Raw genomic sequence first — 10,797 nt, 5'->3', positions numbered from 1 at the left:
AGAGACCACAATTGAATACAGTGTTCCAAAAGCGGCCTAACCAATGGTGGCATGGTGACTAAGTAGTTAGCACTACTGCCTCACTACACCAGGGGTCCAGGTTCATTTCCAGCCATTCAACTCCAACTGTGTCTGTGGAGTTTGCACATTCTCCCCTTGTCTGTGTGGGTTTCCTCTGGGTGCTCCGGTTTCCTCCCACAATCACAAAGATGTGCAGCTTAGGCAAATTGGCCATGCTAAATTGCCTGGAGTGTTCAGGGATCTGTAGGTTAGGTGTACTAGTCAAGTGGTAAATGTAGAGTGATAGAAGAATGGATCTAGGTGGGTTACCCTTCAGAGGGTTGGTGTGAACTTGTTGGGCCAAATGGCCTGTTTTCCACATTGTGGGGATCCTATTCTCTTCAATGTTCTGTCCAGCTGCAACATGACGTCCCAACTAATAAAGGCAAGCATACCAAACACCTTCTTTATTATCCTGTTTACCTGTGACTCCACTTTCAAGAAGCTATGAACCTGCACTCCAAGGTCTCTTTGTTCAGCAACACTCCCCAGCACCTTACCATTAAGTGTATAAGTCCTGCCCTGATCGGCCCTACCAAAATGTAGCACATCGCATTTATCTAAATTAAGCTCTGTCAACTCATTTTTAAAGAATTGTGCCCTCACTTTATCAACTCTTTGATCAGATACAGATGTTGGCTGCTCTTTATTACCTACCAACAGGTTGACAGCCAGCGGCTATCAACAGAATACTAACCATACGACTGTCTGCATTGAACTGCCTGCAGTAGTAAAAACAAATGGAACCCTTATCAATCTTCCCAATGTATGGGTGTGGTGGTCAATTTTACAGGCAAACTCCCAGCCTACGCAGGATTAGTCAACATAGTTCCCAGGAAGGGTCACTGGACCTGAAACATTAACTGATTTCTCTTCATAGCTACTGAGCTTTTCCAACAATTTCTGCTTTTGTTAGCTAACAAAGTGTCAACCTGTGAATTGGACAGTGGGGTTCTCAACTACTCACCACCTCTGCCCTCAGCCTTTGGAAAGTTCAATCTTTGGAATTTTTCCTTGCATTCGACAGCTTGTGATCATTAACAATGGGGGAGAGTGCAGCAGAAACGAGCTCAGACATTTCCAGGACCAAGTGTAACGCATGAGCAGCCTGTTATAGCCAGGAAATGAGCCATCAAACCACAGCTGGCTCCAAAAACTCAAACTTGCTTTCATGCCCATCAATCATGCCAAGTATTGAACTGCAATTTTTTTCAACCATCATGGGAATTAAAAATCAATTAGAGGAATAGTGGCAAATGAAACGTTGTGGCTCAGGCTGTCATTGTATTGCGTAAAGGTACAACTCAGAAAGACCCAGCTATTGCACCCAGATCTATCTTGGAGTAGAGTGTAGGAAAGCTTTACAATTGTACGCTCTGTTGCTACTGCATCCTTTGCCAACTAAGACTTTAAAAAAGGAGGTGTCAGGGCAATGAGTGAAGAGACAGGAAGATAGGATTTGCACTGGCTACAGTCTGCAGTCAGAATTGGAGCTGTGCCAAACTCTTCCAGGCAATGCAAGTAGCATCAGGTCAGCTACAGCACTAGTAGACACAATGAGCGCTGGAGGAACTCAGCTGATCTGTCCGAACGGTGAAAGTTGGGGTTTTTAACTTCGCAACACAGCGGGAAGGAGCAAAGATTGGGAGAAGATGGTGAGGGTTCCCAGAGCAAAGGGAGGACTAATAGTGGTAAAGGACAGGGAGACAAAGAATATCGGCATAAATGATATGTGTGGAAAGGAGAAAGTGGGTCCATCTCTTCTGAGGACTAAAGCAAATAACACACCAACAAGACCGGATCTGGGATACTGGCTAGTGTTGTAATCAAAATGGAGGGCAGAGGTCATGCTCTGAAGTTGTTGAACTCAAATGTTGAGTGCCCAGGGGGGAAAATGAGGTGTTGTTTCTCCAGCTTGCAACATGTTGTGGGATATAGGTAAAGTAGTGTTACTTCTGCAATTATAATTACTTATACAAAGTAAATGAACTCACACCAGTGTGTAATTGTTTCAGCCAAGAGCTGAGTCAGCAAGAATGGAAACTATGTGGAGGAAATACGTATTTTTTTTTGTATTAGCTAAAATTGTATGCAAGAATGAAATGGGACTGCGAATAGATAAGGTGCTGAGAGGGGTGGCACAGATGGAGGGAGTAGATAATGGTAAGCAAAGGATGTGCCTAACAATGACCTACAGCGGGATGAGGTCAAACGGCCTTGTGAGGCCAGAAGTAAGCATTTTGTCACAGACAAGGCCGGATCAGGCAAGAGATAAACAGGAGTGATGGGTACCGGTCTTAGGGAAGTGGAGGATGTAAACAGGGGAGGAGCAATGAAATAAAAAAGTAGAAACCAAATTATATAAATATTGAGTATTCCTTGAATTCGGTGTGTTTTGTCCCTGCCTTTCGGACAGTGGACATCGCACCCACTTGCAAGTGTGAAATAAATGACACTACTGATTCAGATCTTGTCTCGGACTGAAATCATTGGAGTGAGCTTTGTTTCTCACAACGCTTTGTTGGAATACTGTAGCTGCTACAAGTTAGAGGTGTTTGCGTGGGAGCAAGATGGCTTACTGAAGTGGCAAGCAAATGGAAGGTGACAGCTATTCTAATGGACACTGCAGACAACATAATCAAAAACATTATTCCAATAGTCTTATAAAATAAACAAACAGTCTGGGTGTCCATTATTTCTTTTACCATCTTCATGGGATAAGATGCATAAACAGATTATAAGCCATACAAAACTTAATAACAGCAGCAGTTCAAGAGGGGGAATCTGTATTTGATTACATAGCAAGCATTGTCTTCAATTTGAGTTTATTAACTTTGTAAAAAAGACAAATGATTCCAGCAATGCAACAATATTTTGTTTGTTTGTACATGATCTGAGCCAGAACATACTCAAGTAGGGGTGAAAATTGTAAATTTGGCTTTCAAACACTAAATCTCTCTCCAAAAGGTAAGGAGTCGACTATTATCAAAGTAATATTTTCCACCATTTTGCTATTGCATATTTACTGAGTTAGAGAGGTTTCCTGGCAATCTCACGCCATCCTGGAAAAGGTCACGCAAAAGCAATCAATCCTATTTTTATTCCTAAATTTTTATCTGAAGTTTTTCTGTCAGAGTACAAATTCATTTTTCTTCATAAACCTGGAAGACGTTGCAGGGCTGGCACTGAAATTTCCAACACATCATTTTTCTGTTTGTTTCAGGAACGAACTTGGATAGATCCTTGAGAAACTGAGGGTCCGATCTGGCGATTATTACTGACATACTTTGCAACTTCACCTTCCAGCTTATGTGCTGAGGCTTGCCACTGTTTTGAACAGCTATTGCAAGGCAACCACTCACACTGTGAAAGCGCTCTCACCCGTCACCATCGTTCTCTGATCCAGTGAATTCTCTGACTGCCACAGAATTATTTGTCCCCTTTGCAATGTCAGTGCAATTAAGCTTGAATTGAGCTGTGTCAATGGGTGACTCTCGGACGCAGTAGTGGGAGGGATGGGCAGGGATGCGGTGTGCACTTGAGAGATAGTATCATTGTCAGCATGCATCTAAATTACCTTCTTATCGAAACCTGATCTACAAACTGAATGGGTAGATTTGCAGGTGGGCAAGTTTGACTTCAACAGCCAATTGTACAAAAAGCGTTTGACATTGTTGGCTAAAAGAAATGGGAGGGGGTCAGCTGAGGCACAAAATAAATGAAAAGAAATGGCTGCCATTTTGCCAGCTACTGGGCTTCATGTTTACAGAATCGATCATTATTAGAGTGGAACGGTAACTCAACAGTTGTGATATGCGTAGGTTGCAAAGTCTCTTTCCTTTTAATCACAATAGCAAAGTAATTCTTGAAAATAAAAACTACCCTCTGCACAGCTAGAGGGTGAGTCAGCTCAGTTAGCTGGATAAGGCAAAGTGAGGACTGCAAATGCTGGAGATCAAAGTCGAGAGTGTGGTGTTGGAAAAGCACAGCCAGTACAGGCAGCATCCAAGGAGCAGGAGAATCAATGTTTCACACATAAGCCATTCCTGATGAAGGGCTTCTGCCCGGAACATTGATTTGCCTGCTCCTTAGATGCTGCCTGACCTGTTGTGCTTTTCCAGCACCACACTCTCGACTCAGTTGGCTGGATGGCTGGTTTGTGAAGCTGAGGGAGGCCAACAGCGTGGGTTCAGTTCCTGCACTGGCTGAGGTTCCTGCGAAGGACTTTCCTTCTCAACACCTCACCTCGCCTGAGGTGCGATGACCTTATGCTTTAGAACATAGAACAGTACAGGCCCTTCATCCCTCGATGTTGTGCTAACCTTTCTATCCTACTCTAAGATCAAACTATCCTACAGGCCCTTCATATTACTGTCATCCATGCGCCTATCCAAGAGTTGAGCAAATGTCCCTAGAGTTAAGCCACCACCAGTTCTCTCTCGCTCTAATGAGAGAGCAGCTCTATGGTCTGGTAAGACAATGGTAACATTACCTTTACTTACCACATAATCCTCATCTATGTTGATATTATTCACCCACAGTTGTGTTTTATAAAACTAAGAGATGACCAGGATTTTTCAAACAATATTCAAGTGAGGATGCTCAGTTTCAGTTTATTAATGGATTATGGTCAGTAGAACAACATTATATTCCTGATGTGATTACAGCCAAAAACTTAACTCATCTGCCTTGTCTACAAATGCTGACCAAATGTTTCCATCATTTTCTGTTCTCCTTCAGGCAGAGTCCCTGCTTGACAATGGCATATTTATTTTCCAATGCTATGGCCTTTGAAACTACTTTTTTTTTTAAACGAAAAGCTCTGAATGTTAGCACCCTTGTTCAATTCACACTGCTCAGTAAATAGCTCACAAAAACTGAAAGAACGCTGGATGCTGTAAATCAGAAACAGAAACAGAAATTGCTGGAAAAGCTCAGCAGGTCTGGCAGCATCTGTGGAGAGAAATCAGAGTTAATGTTTTAGGTTGAGTGACCCTGCGTCAGAACTGCAAGTGGAGTTCATCTGAGAGGAACTTCCAACTTCTGGTAGTGAACAAATTTTCCTTTTGTTCCGAGGAAGAGTCACGTGACCCGAAACATTAACTCTCTCTAAAAATGCTTCCAGATCTGCTGAGCTTTTCCAGTAATTTCTGTTGTTGTAATAAATAGCTCATTTTGTTTTGCAAGCTTCACGCTCAGATTTGAATGAGTTGGTTTCCAGCAGGAAGTGTCATTGAGGTTGCAAACAAAAGGGATGTGTCACCTGCCATTTCCATAAAACTGGGAAAATCTCAGCACTACCATCCTGCAAATAGAGTTAATCTGAGAGGAATTCTCAACTCCCAGTAGTGAGCACATTTACCTTTTAACAGTTGCTCAAATTAACCATTTGTTGAATTTTGCTGGAACACTTCAGGTTTTTTTTTCCCCCAGCATTGTCTCTTTATGTCTCAGGTTTCCAGCATCCATAGTGTGCTGTTTTCTTCCAATTAACCACAAATTCAAAGTGGCGGAAGATAAATGGAATTGTAGCAAATTTTCAAATCAAAAGGGGCATGGTTCCAAAACTACCCTCCATTTATAATTATTGGGAGGTCCAATCATTTGTGACTTCATATTCCACTTTAATTTTTTCAGTTTTTATTTGCAAACAGCAGTACTAGATGTACTGGCAGAAGGCTGTGGAAACAACTACTTTTATAAAGCTTTCATTTTTTTCACTCAATCTCTTCTATTATTGACAAATTCTCCTAAAATTATTGCTGTTAAATACTGGACAATTTACAGGTGGTCAGTTTGACTGGTGGGCTGATTGGCTGGTTTGCAATTACAGTCTGATGCCAATAATTCCTGCATTGGCTGAGGTTAATGTGAAGGACCCTTGTTCTAAACCTCTCCCCTTGCCTGAGGCATGGTATCCCTCAGGTTGACCCACCACTAGTTATCTCTGAGAAAGCAGCCCTACGATTTGGTAAGACTATGGTGACTTTACCTTCACAATCCAACTACTCTAACATAGCACCCATGACAGAAATAAATATCCTAAGGCACTTGACAGTGGAGTAACCATACTGTGCAGAGGCAGAACATCAAGAGAAATGAGCGAAAGGTTTGGACCGATTAGCACATTTTGAGAAGACATGAGAAAAATAAAGAACATTTTATAAAGTAAAATGAGTTGGTTCAAATTTTGCTTTAAATTCCTCAAATGTAGAGATTCAAGCTCGGATTTTCCCTTCAACATTTTCTAGCACTATCCAGGATTATTTTCCAGGATTTTCCCAATTCCCAAGCCGTGACTGATAAGTATTACAATAAATAGTTGGAAAATCCCAGCCAGCTAAGCAAAGCAAGGTAGCCTGAAAAAGATTCTTTTAAGATTGCATAACAGTCACACTGCAGGCTGTCTTACACAACAGTGAATACCAGCTGTCACACAAAGCGTGGGATAAAGGCTAAAGGAGAGGGAAAAGAGTAAACAAGGCATTAAGCAACTAGAGCAGGGATTCTAGTAAGGGAGCAGCTTGTCAACATCTAAAGAAATCTCAACAAAACAGTTAGAATGATCACTTATTTGACATACCTTTTTGACGGTGTTCTTGAGTTCAGATGACCTCACTGGATGCTCTTTTTATGTGCAACTGAAGCATTCATAGTCAAGTCTCACGGGATTCATAAGATTTTATATTTAAGGCAATTCTGACGAGATGCCAAGTTTATCTGTTTTAGAAATAAACAAAAAAACTGTCAAAACTGATCAAAAATAGTTTCAAAGTAAGAGGCACAAACAATTAAAAGTAAGTGATAATGAAAAGTTTCTAAACAGACAAAATTAGAACTGCTGAAGAAACAACGAATATTCCATTTCTATCCCCAAATGGTTGCATCCCCCATCTGTGTCCTGACCATAACTGAACAAACCCTTCAAATCCGAATTTTCCTCTGGGATTATTGTGGTTATGTTTTCTAAATGGCGAGGTAACTTCACAGAGCTTTGGTGCAGAGGGATCTGGGTGTCCTTATGCTGGAATCGCAGTGAACTAGTCTGCAGGTACAGCAGGTAATAAGGAAGGCCAATGGAATTTTGGCATTAGTCGCAGAAGGAATTGTGTATACAAGCACGGGAGTGTTGCTGCAACTGTATAAGGCATTAGTAAGACCACCCCGGCGTACTGTGTACAATTTTCATCCCATTACTTGAGGAGAGGTGTAGTTGCATTGGAGGCAGTTCAGAAGAGGTTCACTACATTGATTCTGGAGATGAAGGTTTGTTTTATGAACAGAGATTGTGCAGTTTAGACCTTTACTCTCTACAATTTAGAAGGATGAGAGGATATTTAATTGAGATACATATGATGATAAAGGGGACGAATAAAGTAGACAGAGAGGTTGTTCCTTCATGCAGGGCAATCTAGATTGAGAGGTTATAGTTCAAGATAAAGGGTGAAAGAGTTAATATGCACATATTAGAGGGAATTACTTCTTTCAAAGGGTCAAAAATCTGTCGAACTCACTATCCCAGAGTGTGGTCAATGCCGAACATGGAGTAAATTTAAGGAGCGGGCAGACAGATGTTGAACTAGGAAGGGCTTGAAGAGTTATGGAGAGTGGGCAGGAAAGTCGAGTTGAGGCCAAGATGAGATCAGCCATGACCGTATTAAATGGTGGAACAGGCTTGAGGGGCTGAATGGCCTCCTTCAGCTCCTCATTCTTAAATGTTGCTATTCTTAGCCAAGAACTACAAACATGTATTTGGACAGCAAAGAAAAAAATAATCTGCAATTATTGAGAGGTTTGCATAATTTTGGGTGGAGTGTTATGTGACACACAAGGTACCAAAATGGATTGTGTGGCCTTTCCCTGTCACCATCATTGTTCCTAGGTTCACGTACTTCAAATATTAATGAAGTGCAGTCAAGGTTGTTAGATGGACAGCTGTTTTGTATGTAGTAACAGGACCACAAACAACACATGAATAACCAACCAAAAAATGTGACTATGGTAATCCTGTTTGAGTCACAGGATAGAGATCATGAGTACAAGCTTTAGACAACCACTCCCATTTCTTGTCTAGCAGAAGTTTATTTTAGTGCCCACATTCTGGCTGAGATTAACCAGCTGAGAAGGTTGAGAGATCAAACAGAAGGCATTCCTGCTCTGCATTACTCACACCAAGAAAACAACTCCTGCCGCACCAGCGGGATCACTGGCAGGTCCTTTAACAAGATTCAAGGTGTGCATGACATTTCATTTGGACATGACACAAGTTGAGTTGTTACTTATGGATGGTGAAGTATCAAAACTGTCAGATATAGAACACAATGTGTGAAAAAAAAGTTATGCCACATTCAGATACAAGGTTCATTTCAACATTTCAGCAATAATACTGAAGGCTTGTGTTCCAGAACTTGCCGCTCCCTTAGCCAAGTTCGTCCAGTGGTTACAACACTGGCTTCTACCCAACAGTGTGTAAAATTGCCCAGTTAGGTCTTCAATACCAAAAGCAGGACAAATCCAACCCAGCCTATTACTGCCCCATCAGTCTACTCTAGATCGTCAGTAAAGTGATGGAAGGTGTCATCAACAGTGCTATCAAGCAGCATCTGGTAAGTAATATCTCGCTCAGTATAGTATCCCCCAGGGCCACTCAACTCCTGATCTCAGTACAGCTGTGGTTCAAACATGGACAAAAGAGCTGAATTCCAGAGGTGAAATGAATCCTTAACATCATCAAGGAGCCCTAGCAAAACTGGAATCAATGGGAATCAGGGGCTAAACCCTCTACTGGTTGGATTTACACCTGGCATGCAGGAACATGGTGGTGATTGTTGGGTGCCAGTCATCTCAGCTCCAGGATATCTCTGCAGGAATTCCTCAGGATAGACCTAGGCCCAACCATCTTCAGCTGCTTCATCAATGACCTTCCCTCCTTCATAAGGTCAAAAGTGGGGATGTTTGCCAATGATTGAACAGTGTTCAGTGAGTCCTCAGATACTGAGGCAATCCACGTTCAAATGCAACAAGATCTGGACCATATTCAGGATTGGGCTGACAAGTGGTAAGTAACATCCACATCACACAAATGCCAGGCAATGGTCATCACCAATAAGAGACCACCAACTACCATTCCATGATATTCAATGATGTTATCATCACTGAATTCCCTGCTAGTAACACCTTGGGGGTGATCATTGATCAGAAAATCAACTGGACTCACTGCATAAACACAGAGGCTACAATACAGGCCAGAGGTTGGGAATATTGCAGCAAGTAACTCACCTCCTGACTCCTTGAAGCTCATCCACCATCTATAAGGCACACGTCAGGAGCGTGATGGAGTACTCTTCACTTGTATTATTTCCAACAATACTCAAGAAGTTTGTCACCATCCAGGATAAAGCAGCCCGCTTTTTTGGTGCCACATCTACAGACATCCACTCATAGAGTCATTAGAGATGTATAGCAAGGAAACAGACCGTTCGGTCCAACTCGTCCATGCTGACCAGATATCCCAACCCAATCTAGTCCCACCTGCCAGCACCCGGCCCACATCCCTCCAAACCCCTCCTATTCATATAACCATCTAGACACCTTTTAAATGTTGCAACTGTACCAGCCTCCACCACTTCCTTTGGCAGCTCATTCCATACACGTACCACCCTCTGCATGAAAAAGTTACCCCTTCAGTCTCATTTATATTTTTCTCCTCTCACCCTAAACCTATGCCCTCTAGTTCTGGACTCCTCCACCCCAGGGAAAAGACTTTGTCTATTTATCCTATCCATGCTCCACCACCGATGTTCTGGAGCAGCAGACCAAAGGTGTAGGTTATATGAATCAGCCATGGGAAATGCCAATTGCAGGGATAGAGTAGAGGAGTGTGTCTGGGTGGGATACTCTTCAGGGGGGCTGTGTGGACTCGATGAGCTGAATGGCCTACATCCACACTGTTGGGATTCTATGATAATAACTCTTTCTAGGTGAATTTTCCCCATCTTTTCTTCAACCTGCAGATACTTCACCAGCATAAGAATCCACAGGTATCTCAAGCTCCACATGCTCCCTCAGGTGAGTTTAAATGATCCCATTCTATTTCCAAGAGCAAAGAAGCTCTCCACAGTGATTTGATCAATATTTATACCTTAAACCATACTCAAAACAAATTTTGGTCATTATAAAATCATTGACTATGGGATATTACTGTGAGCAAATTGATTATGGCACTTCCTATAACACAATGACTGTACTTTAGCAACAGTTCATTGGCTCCAGAAAATGTTGCAATTGTACCAGCCTCCACCACTCCCTCCAGCAGCTCAGTCTATATACACACCCTCCGTGTGAAAATGTTGCCCCGAAGGGGCCTTTTAAATTTTTTCCCAATCACCTTAGACCTATGCGCTCTAGTTCTCGACTCCCCCATCCCAGGGAAAAGACTTTGTCTGTATATCCTATCCATGCCCCTCATGATTTTACAAAACCTCTAAAAGGTCACGCCTCAGTCTCCAACACTCTAGGGAAAACAGCCCCAGCCTATTCAGCCTCTCCCTCTCGCTCAAACCCTCCAACCCTGGCAATATCCTTGTAAATCTTTTTTGAAGCCTTTCAAGTTTCATAACATCATTCTTATAGGAGGCAGACCAGAATTGAATGCAGTATACCAATAATGGCCTATTCAATGTCCTGTACAGATGCAACATGATCTCCCAACTCCTATATTCAATGCAGTGACCAATG

At 42.2% G+C, this 10,797-nt stretch overlaps 1 protein-coding gene across 1 annotated transcript in view; it reads right to left on the bottom strand.

Moving 5' to 3' along the window:
- rassf4a (Ras association domain family member 4a) overlaps positions 1–10,797 on the bottom strand; it is a 265,979-nt gene that overhangs the window by 235,852 nt on the left and 19,330 nt on the right. The window contains exon 2 of the mRNA XM_060854241.1: positions 6,644–6,780. The gene's annotated coding sequence lies outside the window, so the exon portion shown is untranslated. The remainder of the gene's footprint in view (positions 1–6,643; positions 6,781–10,797) is intronic.

This window comes from Hemiscyllium ocellatum, chromosome 43 (assembly GCF_020745735.1).
Source record: "Hemiscyllium ocellatum isolate sHemOce1 chromosome 43, sHemOce1.pat.X.cur, whole genome shotgun sequence".
In the NCBI taxonomy this organism is placed as follows: domain Eukaryota; kingdom Metazoa; phylum Chordata; class Chondrichthyes; order Orectolobiformes; family Hemiscylliidae; genus Hemiscyllium; species Hemiscyllium ocellatum.
Note: the sequence above shows the minus strand (reverse complement) of the source record. Positions and strands in the feature narration are given on the sequence as shown.